The sequence below is a fragment of the Ammospiza caudacuta genome, chromosome 7 (assembly GCF_027887145.1).
Source record: "Ammospiza caudacuta isolate bAmmCau1 chromosome 7, bAmmCau1.pri, whole genome shotgun sequence".
NCBI lineage: Eukaryota > Metazoa > Chordata > Aves > Passeriformes > Passerellidae > Ammospiza > Ammospiza caudacuta.
The window spans coordinates 33,684,226-33,700,055 of NC_080599.1; positions in this window are offsets into that span (position 1 = coordinate 33,684,226).

Sequence of the window (15,830 nt, forward strand, 5' to 3'; positions counted from 1 at the left end):
TGTGATACATAAGCTATAAAATTAGCACTAGCAGCTGTAATACAAAAGACCCACCAAAAAAAAATTTGCAGTCCCAAGCCTTCTGAAGTTAGTATGGCCTATTATGGCTAGTCCTTGTAACACAGCCCTGAAGGGAAGCAAAGTGCCTGACTGATGTTGTCAGCTTTCAGAGTAAGTTCCTTCTGTGCTCCCGCAATATGTTCTACTAGACTGAGCATCTCTTTGAGACCACACAGAAATTCTCTCATGCCAACAATTTATTTTTTTTTTTGGTTTCTCACTGTAGGGTTTGTGAACACCCTAAGTTGTAATGGGAATGAGGTCAGCAGGATATAAAGTCTGGTCATTCTCTTCCACACCAGCTCTGCCCACACCGAGATTGCCGGAAAATATGCTAATTATGGACTCATTTTGAGCATGTTTTCTGTCTAGAAAAGCACAGGGAAGTAGAAGATAATGTCAGTCTGTATCCAGTGGCTTCAGTTGCTTTGCTGCTATAGATGCATAGGGAAATTGAAAGATATTGGTCATCATTTCCCCCCACACAGAAGTTTTCTTCAGTGTCACAAGTGCACATCTGAAATACTGATATGGATTGCACCGAGTCAAGTAATGTACAGGTTTCATTGTCATAACAAATATATACATAAGGCTTTTATTATTTTAATGCCACTATATTGTGAAATATTTGCATGCCATCTTCCATTTACATCATCTGTATAGGATGTCAAGTACGTTGTGCTTGCAATAATTTTAGGAATGTAATATTTTCAAGTTCAGGAAGTTAACAACTTGGGCTTTTTGCTTTGCACATCGTAACCTTTTATGTTATCATTTGGTGAGATGAGGTGAAGACACAGAGGTGCATAAATTGGAGACCTCAGATCTGTGATTATGTTATTGCTGACCCTTATCACATCTAACATTACACTGTGCAGCTCTGCTCACAGGAAAAAAAATAGTCAGAGAGAGGAGGCAAAGCGTAACTTGTTCACTTGAGAGTAGTTATGTTTTGATAGGTATAAATCAGGATAGTTATGCTGCCGCCAGTGTTACATCACGGAGGATTTGGCCACAATAACTTCCCAATCTGCTTTGTAGATTGAAAATATATACAGATCCATCTTCATTGTTTACTGGAATGCATATAGCATAAATAGTACACAGTAGCTCTTAAGGAGGGAGCTCTTATGTCTCCTGCAACCACCAGAAGGGGCATGATGGGTCTTCCTCATTTCTAGCTGCTGTAGCAAGTCCTGAGTCAGAGCTCAACAAGTGACCCGAGCACAGCCCACCAGCAAGCAGCTGGCCCAGGCTCCAATGAGCACAAAAGGGCTGTAAGGATGGCCTTGCCCACACACAGACACTTTGCAGAGCTTCTTGTCCATGCCATCTGATACCATGGCAATTTTTTAACACAAAATTGTTGTGGCTGTGGTGCTGTCACCTCAGGATATTTGGAAAATGGGTTTCCTGGTCAAATTACATTTTCCTAATGCAGGACAGAGCTGTCTGTGCTGTGATCCGTCCTGAGGAATGTGTGAATGGTTGTAGGCACCCTACATCACCATCTGTGAAAAACAGGCAATGGCTTTCTCATACACAGGTATAATTTAATTCATGAAGCAGATTTTATTCATCAGCTTTTCAAGACTAGTCATGGAAGCTGAAAGCTGATGCAGACACACAAGCAGAAACGGGCCCTTTAAAGCTGACATGGCAGACATGTCATCCCAACCAACCTTCAATAGAATGAAGATTCACAATGCCAGTGTGTAATAACTGCATCTCACTCCAATACAGGTATTTCAAAGCCATTCTGTATTAACAGTGTGCATTGCTTTGTGTCTTAATCTGCAAGACAACCAAATATCTCATTTGCAGATATATGTTAAGGTTTAATGAATCTCCTGCCATAAAAGTGTTGCTCAAGACTAATGAACAAACAAATATTTGCTTAAACCCCTTTGTGAAAGTCAAACACACTTTCAACAACTATTAATGTATTTATTGTCAGATGTGAGTCATCACTTAGGTGCCTGGCCTTGTGCTCTGAGCAGTCTAATGCCAGTAGTTTCACAGCATTTTTTCCACTCATTTTTCCTCTTTCTGCCCCCACTTCCATCTCCAGTAAGAAGCAGTCTGGCGAGTCTTTTGCAAGTACCAGGACTTACTCTCCTTCAGCATTTTTTGTGCCATAAGTGGCACCTGATCCTCTGGTGTCCATGTCGCCTGTGGGAGCCCCCTCAGCCCTGTGCTCCACACTGCACCCGTTTGCTTCAGTGCCACTCTGGGCTCCTGCTGGCCAAGTGAGTGCAAGCACGGCCATCTCTTCTTTTTCCTCTCCCCAGCTTTCCAGGGGTACCAGTGTGGGATTGAGGTTCTGTGTGGATTCTCTTCTGACTGTTGCTGTGTCAGCCCTGGGTCTCTCTTCCTTCCAGCAGCTTGTCATCACTTCTTTGCCAAAACCTAGCATCTCCTTCTAAGCTGCCAACTAAGCTCTCCCTATCTGTCACAATCACAATGAGTAGGTTGACCCTGACCAGTTCAAATACCAGGGCTTTGCTAACCAGCCCGATATCTGGGACACTGGCCATTCAGAAGATCTGTCTGCAGCTGGAGACAGATCGACACATCCACCCTTAGACTCAATAGTATCTGGAAAGCTCCCATAGGATTTGATTTCTGAGTACATACTGTGAACTTAGAAGGTGCATTAATAACAGGGACTTATTTCTTGTGTTACTGAGTGACATTAAAATTGTGTGTCAATGCTTGTTTTATTTTTATTCTGCTACTAAACAAGCTGAAGGCTTTCAGGATATTTCTCTTGTGTCAGAGGGGTCTACCCAGGGTGGAAAAGAAAATCAGTGTTTCAGGGTTGTTTAACTGTGGGGTTTTTTTCATGTGTTTCTTGTTTCATTATGAGGAAGGAATTAAAAATCCCTCCTAGACAGTACTTAAAATATCAAAGTCATTGTTTAATGCCTTTGAGTCACTGTACAACTAATTCAATTGCACAGTGTAGTGCAGTTTCACGGTATGTGAAACACAGATAGTAGAGAGGAATGATTGGAAAGTTGAATAAACACAGCATTAGTTTGCAAGGTCTGAAACTTTCTGATGACTTCTTTAGCAATGATCCAGCACAACAGCTCATCAGCAGAAGTGAGAACAGAAGCTTTTAAACTCAGAGCCCCTGCCCTCTCTACCTAAGCTAAGCTAGCTGGTTCATGCTGGCTGGAGGCCCTTGACTCTCCTCTGAAGCAGCCACAGGAGGTAGGCTGGGTCAGCACTGGATGTCAGCAGCTTTTGGTGAGGTCAAAGCTCTGATGATTGCTGTGGCTTTGCAAGGTCCTTCAGCAAAAATGAGCCTCAGGTGGTCAGGGACCAAGGCAGCAGAGGACTTGCTCACAAGACACTGATGAGGGCAGTGCACAGCCAGCCTGGCTCCCTGTACATTGAAACTGGTGCTGTGTTAGGCACTCAGCAACCTACAGTACTTGGTGACAGGGCAGGGATTGCAGCTTTTGTGGCACCATCAGTAAAGGGTCATTTCATGGCCAGCCTGGTACATCTGACTTTACACCCAACCCCAAGAAGTTGTCACCTACAGGAGGTCTCCAAATAGATGAGGAGTTAGTAGGGAAAGGTACAGACCCATCAGCGTGATTTTGTGAGTACTGTTGCCATCATACAGGAGATCATCCCAAATAATTACTGAATTCATCTTTGTGTCAGCTTTGCAAGGTACAGGAGCAGTGTTATCCCTGTTTTACGAATAATAGTCTGAGGCACAGAGAGGCTTCAGCTTTGCCTCTCTCATCACTTTAGAAGAGGTAGTGGTGGTGTAGACTTATGTCAGTTGGCTCTCATTTAGTCAGGTGTAGTAGTATTTTGCCCACAAACTTTCTTTTATGCAGGCTTTATGTGTGTAGAAACAAGACCTGGGGCCCTATCTGCTCTCTGAAAGCACCTGTTACCTTCCCATTTCCTCACCAAGATTTCTGAAGCTGCTATGCCTAAATTAGACATTCCCTACCCCAGCCTCTTCACCCACATGTAGCTCTCCCAGTGAAGGTGTCCACACCTGGGTCTGAGTTAGGTGTTCCCATACATGGGAGTGCCAGAGTCCTGAAACAAGCATCCCCCGCCCTTAAAGGCAAATTGAAACCACGTGGTTGGGCTATATCTGTGGTTGGTAAGCCACCCTGTGGGAGTAAAACACTCTCTGATCATGAATTCCTGCTTTGGTTTCATTTATTCCCACACAAAAACAAACACAAAGAAAAGCTATCTCAGTCACCATTAAAATGTTGATGCTCAGTGTTTGCAAGTGATTAGTATTGCCGGATAATAATAATCACGGATATTTCCTGTATTAAGTGGCCCTAAAAGTCAATGTCAACATTTTAATGACAACAGCAGTATTGTACCTAGTGGCAATTTGGCAAAGAGAAAAGGTAGGTAGTGGCAGTTTGGCAAAGGGAAAAGGTAGGAGTGCCCATCCTAAATGAGCACAGATAGGAGAGGAAAAGGAGCAGAAAACGGAAAGGACAAAGAAGCACACACATGCTCATAAAAGTTTCTGACAAGCTAAAAGCCTCAGAAACAAATTTGAGTTTAAAAATCCATTTGAAAAGTTACATACTTACTTTTGTACAGAACAACAATGGTGGAATGCTAATAACATTTAATTTCCCTTGACTTCTAACCTTCTTAACCTGCTGTGCTGCTAGAACAGTGCTGTAAATCAAAATATGCTGTATTGTATGGTGAACATGTGTATTGAGTCATTCCAGACTGCCTGGTGCTTTTTAAAAACAAAACTCACAATAGTGTTTGTGCTGTTTTTCATTTTTCATAGACCTTTCCCCTCAATCATGCTGCAACTGGTTAGGTTATGTATTAAAAATACAATATAAAGAAGAGGGAGGGAAGATGTAGGGGTAGACATAATACCACAGAAAGTACAGCACAGACAAATAGGCCAAAATATCCTTGACATTACTTTCCCCTTTGTTCTAAATGTTCTTCCAATTTCAATAAAAACAAATTGGAATACTGCCTGGGGTCTACTAAATCATTAGTAAATTAAGAATCTGTTTTTAATAACATTTCACTTGTAAATAATGCATTAATTGACTTGCTTGAAAGTTAGCTTGAATGTTAGAAACTCTGGCACTAAATGTGTAATGAAAGAAGTGCACTGTTTGAAGAGGCTAGATGGTAAATGTAACAAATTAAATATGACAGTTGATATTTATGAAATGGTGATATAATTAGAGGACACCTGCAGCTGTTTTCCAACCAAAACAACAGAAATTAAACATGTATAAAGTATGTGTGTCATATTTTCTCTTGGCATGTTTCTTTTATTCTGTTTAGGGCTTTTTTTAATGTATGTCTTTCTATTTTTTCCTTACCTTTTTTCAGGTCATATGACTAACAGGTGTCTACTTATCCAACTATACCATTTGTTACATCTATAAGTGATCATTTTGCAGTGTAAAGACAAAGAACCTGAATCTTATTTACCAACCCAGACCTGGAAGTTATTAGACCACATGACACATGCCCGAGCGTACTTTAACCCTGGGTGGCTGGAAGTAGACAAGAGTTATACCAAGACACTTCCGTGCAGTCCTCACCTGCAGGTAGCTCAGTTATTTATTTCTCCACCCTGGCTTTGATATCCTGGTGAGGATTTCTGTAAACTAAAAGGTGATGTGATGCAGTGTATAAGCATTGCAAATGTGTAGTGTTCCTTCTTGGCATGTGTGCAGTTGAAAGAGAAGATGATGCTGCCTTGGTCATCTCACAAGGGTTTTGAACACCAAGTTTCTAATGATAAAGGAAAAATATGAAGTTCTTGAATAACATTGATCTCCATGCCATGCCCCTACTGGGAAAGTGTGAAGCAAATTGACCAAAGATGGCCATAAGTGATACATTTTTGACCTGGAGCCAAAGATTCTGGGTATTTCAGTTCATGGGCTCTTTTCCATCTGTCCTTGCTCCTTTCCAGTTGGTGTACAGACAACATCCTGCAAAAGGACTTAGAATTTGGACTTGCAAAAGCAGGAGTCTCTAGACTGACTCCCTTCAGAGTTACAGCAGTAACAAGGCAGTGGAATCACTCAGGTATAAATAAACAGAGTCTAAATGGAACATAAAATTTTACTCCTACTTAATGCCATGTGACCATTTTTCCTGGTGTCAGAGTTAATGGGCATAGAAACTGCGCTGTTGGACTGGGCATGAGGCAGCCAGTGCCACTTGAGCTCCCAGAGATTCCACCTGAGGAAGGACTTCAAGCTGTCCCAGAGTCACTTTTACTAAGCTTTGACATACAATTTCCCCACAGCAAAAGGAAAAACAATACAGGGCAAGGCAAGCTCTCCTCACCAAGACACTCAGATCTCTCTGGGGAGTTTTCTCTGTGGCTGAGGCACATAGAGCAAACTTATGTGGGGAAAGTCTCATTGCACCATACAGCCAGCTGTGGATACTGTAAATCTTCAGCATGCCCTTTATCAGCTGTCAGAAACACAGACTTTGATAAACAAAGGAGAGCAGGAGACCAAAATTCACTTTACAATAAACAATGTGGACTTTGATTTGGAATGTGCTAACAGGATAGATATGAGCTATTTAAATAAACATACCAGCCAATTGTGTCAACTTTGCTTTGGGGGCAACAATACCTTTGTTACTGGGGTTTGTATCTGTCTTGATTAGAGCCATGTCAAGCAGCTGTTGAGATTGACTCTGATGACAGATAGGATGTAATGTACATGACACTGGAAGCAAAGTATCATGGAGACAAATTGTGTGATGGCTGAGAAAATCTTTACGGCTTTTTCAGATATGGCAGACTTCTTCCCTGTAGATGCAAATATATTTATTTGTCTTAAAGTTACAGACTTATGGTTGCTCTTGCAGGTACCTGTTTTTATGTAATAACTTCCATTCTCCATTGCCTCCCCCAGCCCAAGCAGGGGGCTGTTTCCACCCTGCAGCTCCTGGGTAGCACACTCTGCATGCTCCGTTTGTTCCTGTAGTGGTGTATATGACAATTATGGAAGAGAAGCCATTTGCTGCCTCCAAGGACAAGGCAGTAATAAAGTTCCACAGAAAGTGCACCCTGCTTTTCTTGTTATAAATCACACCAGTGCATAGTCGGGCTAGTCCCACCTGCTTGCACAGCTTTCAAGATGTGTTCCTCCTCAAGCTGATTTTACAGGTACTATTTCCTGCTTATCATGTAGATCTCAATTGACTGGATGGTAATTGGTGATAGACCTTGGTAGGCAGTGATATAGGAGAGGTGCAGCTCACAGGGCCAGGTTCCAAACCTCTGCTGTGTTGGCAGTCACTCTGTGACTCCTTTTCAGGAGCAAGATCTGTGTTAAAGCTGAGGGGAGTTCTTACTCCTTAAAAGAACAATTTTCTCCTCCTATTCTCTATAGGGTTTTGCATTGGTAACCAGCAGTTTCTGTGGGGCAAATGTATCAAGAGCTGCATTTCCCAGGTAAAAACCATGAAGTAAAACCTATTGCAATATTTCCCAGAAGGAAGCAGTTGTTCAGCCTCCCTTCACCTTTCACTTGGACAAGAAGTTTCCCATTGATATCAAAGCTGATAATACACCTTTATTTTGGTTCCTTTGCCGGGCATTTTGCAGATGCTGACCTCTGAATGGATCAGGGATCCATCGCAATTTTTATTTCTTTCATCTGTATATTCAAACACTGTAGATACTCAATTTACCTAAAACCCCTCTTTGATTAAATGGCATCAGCAACAGAGGTGATGACTCCAAAGATGAATAGCTTTATGGTCTAAGGGGAACATGCCTAGGAAGATGGCCTTCAGCTTGTTGTCTGTGGGTTTGCAGCAGCAAATCAGAGAACCAAAGCTACAAGGGGTTTGACTACACCCGTATTTGCTTTTCAGGGACAAATTTGTTGGCTTAAATTAAGCCTGCTAAAAATGTGGCCAAGATTTGCCTTAGACAAGAAAATGCCCCTTCCTTGCCTATGTAATGTTACACCGATTCAAAGGTTTTTCTTAGGTTTTCTTTACTGATCAAAATAAAACCTAATCATTAGAAAAAAATTAAAATTAAAAAATTAGTATTCCCAAACACAAGGAAGATGTGCTGGCTCTAGTTAAATAAGGCACAACTGGTATTATTTAATTAAAATCTAGAGTGCAGCTGTTAGGGGAGAATCTAGCCAGTTTCAGATAGAAAAATATGCCCTAATATTGTGTTTCAACATCATTTTGATGCTAAACTCAAGAGTATGGAAGGTGTGAATGTTTTGCATATGCATGCATATGTATACATACACATCTGTGTCTCTGACAGAGGGGGAAAAGACAAATGTGTTCAAATACATTTTCTGTATTGAGGGAAACTATAAATAAAACTAGACTTATGTGAGCCAGCAAGCAGGAGGCTCTGAGGATGCACAGTGTGTGCTTAGAGGGTGAGGACAAGGAGAGGTGATGCTGGGAGCTGCTTTGCCTGTGCACATGAGCTTGGGTTTTCTGTCTTTGTCCATGCAGACATACACAGTGGACAAAAGAAAATGTCTTTGTTTTGTTTGCTGAGAGAAGAATCATTGTGAATATGTGGGTTTTCAGTTTTCCCCGAGAATTATAATGATGAATTTATTTTCTATAAAGAATAATTATTAGTTAATTGCATTTCTGCTGTATCTAAACTTACTGGACTAACATCTTGTTTTGCTACCTAAAGCAGAATATTTCAGGTTTTCAGAGAAATAATTGTATCTATTAGTCTGGCAGGAAAAAATAGCAACTTTTGGAGGATGTTTCTGAGAAACAATGCAGTTAAGTAAACCAAGGAAAGAGAAACACAACACTGGGGGAAGTTTGCTGCCATTATTATTATTTATTACAGTAACTATTTATACAGCACTGTAATTTTGCATTACATTCTTCAAAGAGTAAAAAAGGCAAGCAGTGGGACCCTGAGTACTCTCTGCTGCTCATACCTGTAGCCATCCCTGCTACACATAGTATCTGACTAAGTAAGGGCTAGGAAAACCAAACAAAGCTACTAAGCTATTTTTCTCCCCATTCTTGGGTTGGCAAACCATATTTCTAGAGCAGGCAAAAGAGGTTAAGCTCCAAAATAAGTTCGGATCATTTTATTCATTACACCTTCAGTTGGAACAGTACCATCCATATGTGATGAAAAATGGTCTTGATGGTATTTTGATGACAACATTCTTTTATTTCTCTTCATGAAATAATAGGCATTTGCAGAATTTTATGCTCCATGTAACATTTGTCCAGAATAGGTATAGGTTTCCTAAGATTTTCTTCTCTCTCTGTTATTTTGCAGCTTCTGCGTAGCAATTGTTTGGTCATTAAGAGCAAATAGTTCACCTTTCCATAGTTCACATTTGTCTGTGCTTGAAATTCAGTTCATTTTGAAATAGGTTTCATTTGTCAAGAGATAGTGGTGGAAACTCTGCCTTTCCTACATCCATAGGAAAGGCCCATGTAGGACCTTTGGGTAACAATCCCAGACTTTTCACTCCCTAAGTTGCTGTCAAAGAATATGCAAAATCCCTAGGGTAGCTAGCATGGCAAATGCAGAAAGCAAGGTAAAATGGCCTATCAGAGGGAACCTGAGGTGGAGCAAGTGAGACAGGGAATATTTGAAGCAGGTAAAGGTATCTTTTACTCCACTGATGCAGACTCAAGTTTGAGTATCTTGAAGATGAGAGTGAGGGGCAAAAATTCAAATCACAAAGTCTGGGTTTTTTTCAGTAGTTTTAGTCCATACAAAACAGCAATGCTTAATGAGAGAATTAAAGACCAGAGGAGAGAGGGACCTGGAGAATGAGAGAGGTGAGGCAGGAGGGCCAGGTCAGTGCTAAATGGGATCAGGGCACAGGAGCCTGCAGGAGGGAGCTGGCCTAACAACTGCCAAGTGGGCATGGCAGAGTGCAGGTGAAGGAAAACCTGCCCTCCAAACTCTTCCCCAGTCATATTGGTTTTCCCGCTCTCATCTGTAACAAAGAAGCATTAGAGCTCCTGTTCTGTCCTGCCTGCCTGTATGCCCTCAGGGATTTTGAACCACAAGGAATCCACATGTTGTTTGGAGCCATTGAACTGTGCAGGGTAGGCTGCCACCAGGAGCTCCTTGGGCTCTTCCTAGAGTGCCTACTGTGCCTCCTGCTCCTCCCAGGCACAGTGAGCTGAGCTGAAGAGCCTGAATGCTGAATGTGTTTGTTCTTGACAATTTAAATTAGACCCTTATATTTAAGGCATGTTTTCCTATTTTGTCTACTGCCTGAATCTCAGATGCTGAAATATTCACAAAGCTCTTGGTTCTTTGGGGAGCAGAACATGGGTTTTCCCCAGTGGCACAGTGATAGCTTCTGATCCGCCAGCCTCCCGCTGTCCACTGTCATTGCAGCTCACAGTCAGTGAGTGGCCCGAGGAATAGCTGGCACTCAAGGACCCCCCTCCAGTGCCAATAACTCTGAAACTACATGACATCTTAACCTTTATGAAATTTCTTCAAGACAGCATTTTAAAACACCCAAATCTTTCCTGACCTTTACATTTTAGTAGAGGGGGTTTGTTTTGTTATTTTTTTAAATTGATGTTCCTATATTTCTTTTCTTTAGCTGTGGCATTTTTAAGCTAGTTCAAGAGGAACTTTGCTTTTCCCTTCCCATCCTTGTTAAGCCCAATCATTAATCATAAAGGGAAAGCACTCCAGACTCAAGCCTAACTTTATAATGTTTTTGCATTTATGACATTTTATCTCTCTCAGCCAGTGGGAAGTTCTTATCCTTTTAATTTGTAATCTGTTAGGTTTCAGTTGGACTCTAGATGCTGACTTCCTTTGTAGCATCTCATCCTCATTCTCACCTGTTTCACCAGGCTGTGGCTTCGTGGTTGTGTATCAAATGTACAGATGATTCGGGGACTCGCCCAAGGGGATCAGTGATTGGTGCCCTGGATCATCAGGAAGCTGACCCCTTTTCATATGTGGGGAATCAAGATATCTTCAAGTGAAAGGTAATGGTTCAGTTTGACAGTAATACACTGCCTAAATCTAGAATAAATCTGTTGAGTACTTCAGCAAAGCTGATAGGGCAAAGCTGACACAAGCAAGGAATCAGTCCTGGCATTTTTACACAAAACTGCGAATATTTGTAAAGGAAAACTGGAAACTCAAAAGCTTTACAGTTTTTTTCTTTGGCACTTGCTCTTGTTACTGTAAGTAGAAGTTCTGTACCCTGCAGCATGCAGCACTCTCCTATAAGACCTCTTTTTTTAGATAGGGAAAACTCTCCCCATTTGTATCTAGTTATTACCTAATACAATCGCATCAAACCTTTCATGATATCAGGAAATTACAACACTCAAGGCTCAGAGTCTAAATACTCTCTAGTGGTCCTTTTGGATTTGTTTGTACAGTGTGGTTCTGTTGCAACTGAGAACACAGACACAGCTTTGTAGGCACAAAGATGAGTTCTGCTAAGCCTGTGTAAGTCCCTGCTCTTTAGCCCAAAAAAACTGAAGGTCAGTTCAAAGCTGCTTGGTGAGGGAAACTAATCCTGCAAACAGTACACTCACTGGCCATTATTTCCAAATCCAAACTATCTTATAGTCATGAAATGGAAAGTTTATGGGGAAAACAAATGCTGCATTTATTACTGTGATGCAACATTCATAAAATATATTTCATTGGGGGGGAGTTTACACAGGGGGTAATGAGATTTTTCCTTTATACATTATTTACACTGCTTAATCCAGGTGCTGTAGGTTATTTTTTTATCCCTCAGTTTCACAGCTACAAAACACTTCAGTATTTCTAATTTATTTCTGCTTACAATACAGATGTTCTCAATTGTGTCTCTAACTACATTTCAACTGTTATGATCACTTTTATTTGTTTGTGTCACTGTACACTTAGAGGTTGAATGTGCACTACACAATAGTCAGGTTCCAAGAAGGCTGTAAAAAGCCTCTGGTGATTTAGTTACCAACAAATTAAACTATGCCTAACAGTAATATCTTTATCATTAGTGGTTTTAATCTTCAGATGATTTCCTTGCTGTTTATATTGCTCTGTGCATGGGCTCTTATATCTTCACATAAAGGTTTCATCCTTTTAAACAGCATTTTTCAAGATGACCATTTGGAAACAACATTTGGAGGAACATTTGGATTGCATCCTCTAACTAAATTTCCAAGCTGTTGGTAACGGACTAAAGAATATGTGGTCTGCACTGAATACTAAAGAGCTGCAAATGTAAGAGCCTTGAAGGTTATGTGTAAATATTGACTTTTTTATTTTATTTAGCATACAAAAATGAACTTGCAATGTTGCTTATCTGATCATACAGCAGTGACTGCATCTGCATCATCTGAGATGTATTCCTCACACTTCTGACTTTCATAGGTGTTCCAGATTTTTCCTTCTGAGGATGTTATTGATGTCCCTGATTAGGGAACAGATATCTGGGGACTGTGTGTCCATACAGGAACATGTCAACCAAGAGGCAGCAAATGGAAGCAGGAAAAAAAAATCCTTTCATCTTCAAAGGCCATGTTCTATGTGTAGATATGGGTCCCAATAAAACCATTAAGGTTTTTCCTGAGATGTGTAATGGGACTTTAGGGCACTCAGCATCCAGCAAAACAAGGTCTTTGGTTCATTCTAGAGGAAGCACAGAAAAATAACTGTAACATTACATATAACGCAGCTGTTCTTTACACTTAGCCATACTGTCCTTTCCCCGTGAATGTGAGTCTGTTGTCATTTCTTTTTAACCAGAAGTATCTGTGGAAATCTCAGGGTCTTTGGATTTACATGCTTTTTTTTTTAAAACACTGCAAAAGACACTGATGTGCAGATAACAAAGCTTGCAGTTCTTTAGGGCTGTTTTTTATACTAAATTAATTTATATGTTAAATAAGATGGTCACCACGCAGTTTGTAATTCCAGGGCATGAAACATGAGGACCCCACAATATTCCCCTTAAAATCTAGTCAGAAGGACATGAAATCTTGGCTGTTCATATGACAGATCTGGGTAACTGCTTCATGAATGGCACTACAGTCACCAAAAATCCACAGTAATGATTTGAGAACACATTAGTTCTCTCCCTGGACAGCCTAACCTGAACACCAACACTATCAAGAATTTTTCTAAAGTATGTGGCTCTCCTTTTTAGTACTCCTAGTTCTGCATAAAACCCTGACATGCTGTTTACATCATCTGGCTGCCTCTTGTGCTCCTCTAGGGGTGTCTTGAAGATTTTTTTTTTTTTTATTTCCACATGTGAGAGAAGAATTTAACAAATTGCAGAATCATAAATTTCATTAAGAGAGTGGGAAGAAAAGAAATAACTTTTTTGTGCTACATGGAGTCTATGTAATTTACATAAATATTGCCTATTTCTTTAGCAGATAATTAGGAAATTACCAGCATGGCTCTTGTTTGGTCATCCTCCTTGTTCTTCTATAAACTTAATTTAATATATTTTTCCTTTCATTTATTTGCTAAAAATTTCTGACTCCCCCATTTGCCTGTTTTTATTGGACATAGTGGTGAGCCTTACCAAGAGGTGCAGTGCTCTGGCTACAGAGCTACTTTGCCCAAATCAGAGTTTGTCCCTGATCCACTTGTCTTGAAGAAAGCCAGGCATCAGGTAATGAGGCCAGCATGCATTTGGCAGGTCATGCACAGTATGGAGAACACATGTTATTTGTCCTTTTTAATTCATTTTTTTCTCTGCATTGCAATAGAGTAAGTAGCCTCATTCTGTAGTAGTCAAAGCTTCTGATAAGGATCCTTCTGTCCTTCCAGAGTAGTCCCATAGTGGTAGTGGAGCACTGTGGAAATAAAAGACAAGAGACATATGCCAAGGATGAAGCGTGTTCTGGAAGGGATGAACCTGTGTCCCTCACTCCCAAATACCACCAGGGGTGATCCTTTGGTGGCTTGTAGGTACATGTGTCTGTCTGTCCAGTCTGTGGCTTCTAGCTGGGCTCATGGAAAGGCTGCATTGCAGAACTGACAGGGAAATGTCCCATGCCAGCCAGATGAGTGACAGTGCTAAAGTATTATTGAATGATCTGGGATTGTCTAACCTAAGCAAGGGTCTTAAAGAAGATAATGTGGCTCTTCAACTACATGAGAAACACTGCTCCAAAGAAAAGGATATCAAGAAAATCCTTTCATGTGCTCCTGAGGAAAGTAAGTACCAAACAGCTTCAGTTATGGTAAGAAAGATATCAGTTAATCATTAGTTAATATTTGGTATTCCAGTAGGAATCTTGTGGCATAACAGCAGTAGATCAGGAAGGCACAGGGTCTTTGTCACTGGACATCTTTATGAATAGGCTAAACAGGATCTGAAAGTAATAACAAAGGTGTAACAGAGCCTTTATTGACCTTGTGTGCTTGGCCAACACAGAGTGGTCAACTGAAAGCCAGTGAGCACCTAGTGAGTAAAATCTAGCAAGAAACACACAGATTCAGGTCACTTTTGCCACTGGGACTTCAGGATGAGGTAGGAGGCAGTGATTCCTTGTGCATTTTGACAATGGGAATCTCCCTCAACTTTGGAAGCAGATTTTTGTCAACTCAAAACACTTTTCCCTTGCCAAACCCATATACTACCTTCATCTTATCTAGAGAAAGTTTCAGCCAACTAGCTTTCATCCATGTCTTATCTCTGCCAGACACAAGGAAGCTGTAACATATGGCTTCAATGAAAAGGAGACGTAGAGCTTGGTGTCATCAGGATATTGATGACATTGTAGCCTATGCCATTTCACAATATCCTCAAGTGGTTTCATATGGGTTTTGAATAAGAACAGTAACAGCAGTGAACCCTCCAGTAGTTTAACCTGTGAGTTCTGGGAGAGAAAAAACATTTATCCATGCTTTTGGGATCTTCTTGACAGAAATTGTCAGAACACTTCAAAGACTTTCTTCTCTCCTGTCAGCCATTTTGCCACAAAAGCAATGTGAAACAGCAACAGGAAGCAGACATAATGTCTGGACTTTGGTCTGACTCAGATGCAGTGGCAAAGCACAGGAAGAATTAGCAATATTAAGTTAGAATAATGTATTACAGTATGTATGTGTATGGATGTGGGTCTGATGAAGTCATGTAACCATACCATGACAGAAATTTCCTACCTTTGCTGTAAAATTGCTAATGTCACCAATCTAAATCTACAATCTGACTATTAATTGGAAGAATAAATTTTTTTGAGGTTTAAGAATTTGACTCTCAAGATCTAGAAAATTAGAACATTCAGCACAGCTGATTGTCTGCGGAGGTCTCTCAATGCAACCTGCCTTAATAGATCACAAGATGGCCAGGTAATTTCTTAGTTGGTTTAATCAACCAGTAAAAGTAACAGGTGAAGTGATGTGACCCTTATGTGAAAAAGAGTAGTTAGATCCCACTGATAAAATGGGGGAAGAAGATATAAAATCTCACATCAGTATTAGCAGTTACTCTGTAGGCAGATGTGTCTTTCCCCCTGGGCTTACATCCATCTGGAGTTCCAACCTGCACTGTGCCAAACAAGATTAACTTAAATGCCCAGCCATTTTGTTTGGAGTGGATCATTGGTATCCATCGTTGGTTGGTATGCAGATTTGCTAATAGCAATGGTATTCACTCTTGAAAGGTCTTTGCTCTTATTTAAATAACATATCTGTGTATTATTCATGTGTCACATTCTCTGTCATCAGTGATGACAAAACTGCACTGAAATGACTATATATATACCTGTCACATGCCTCA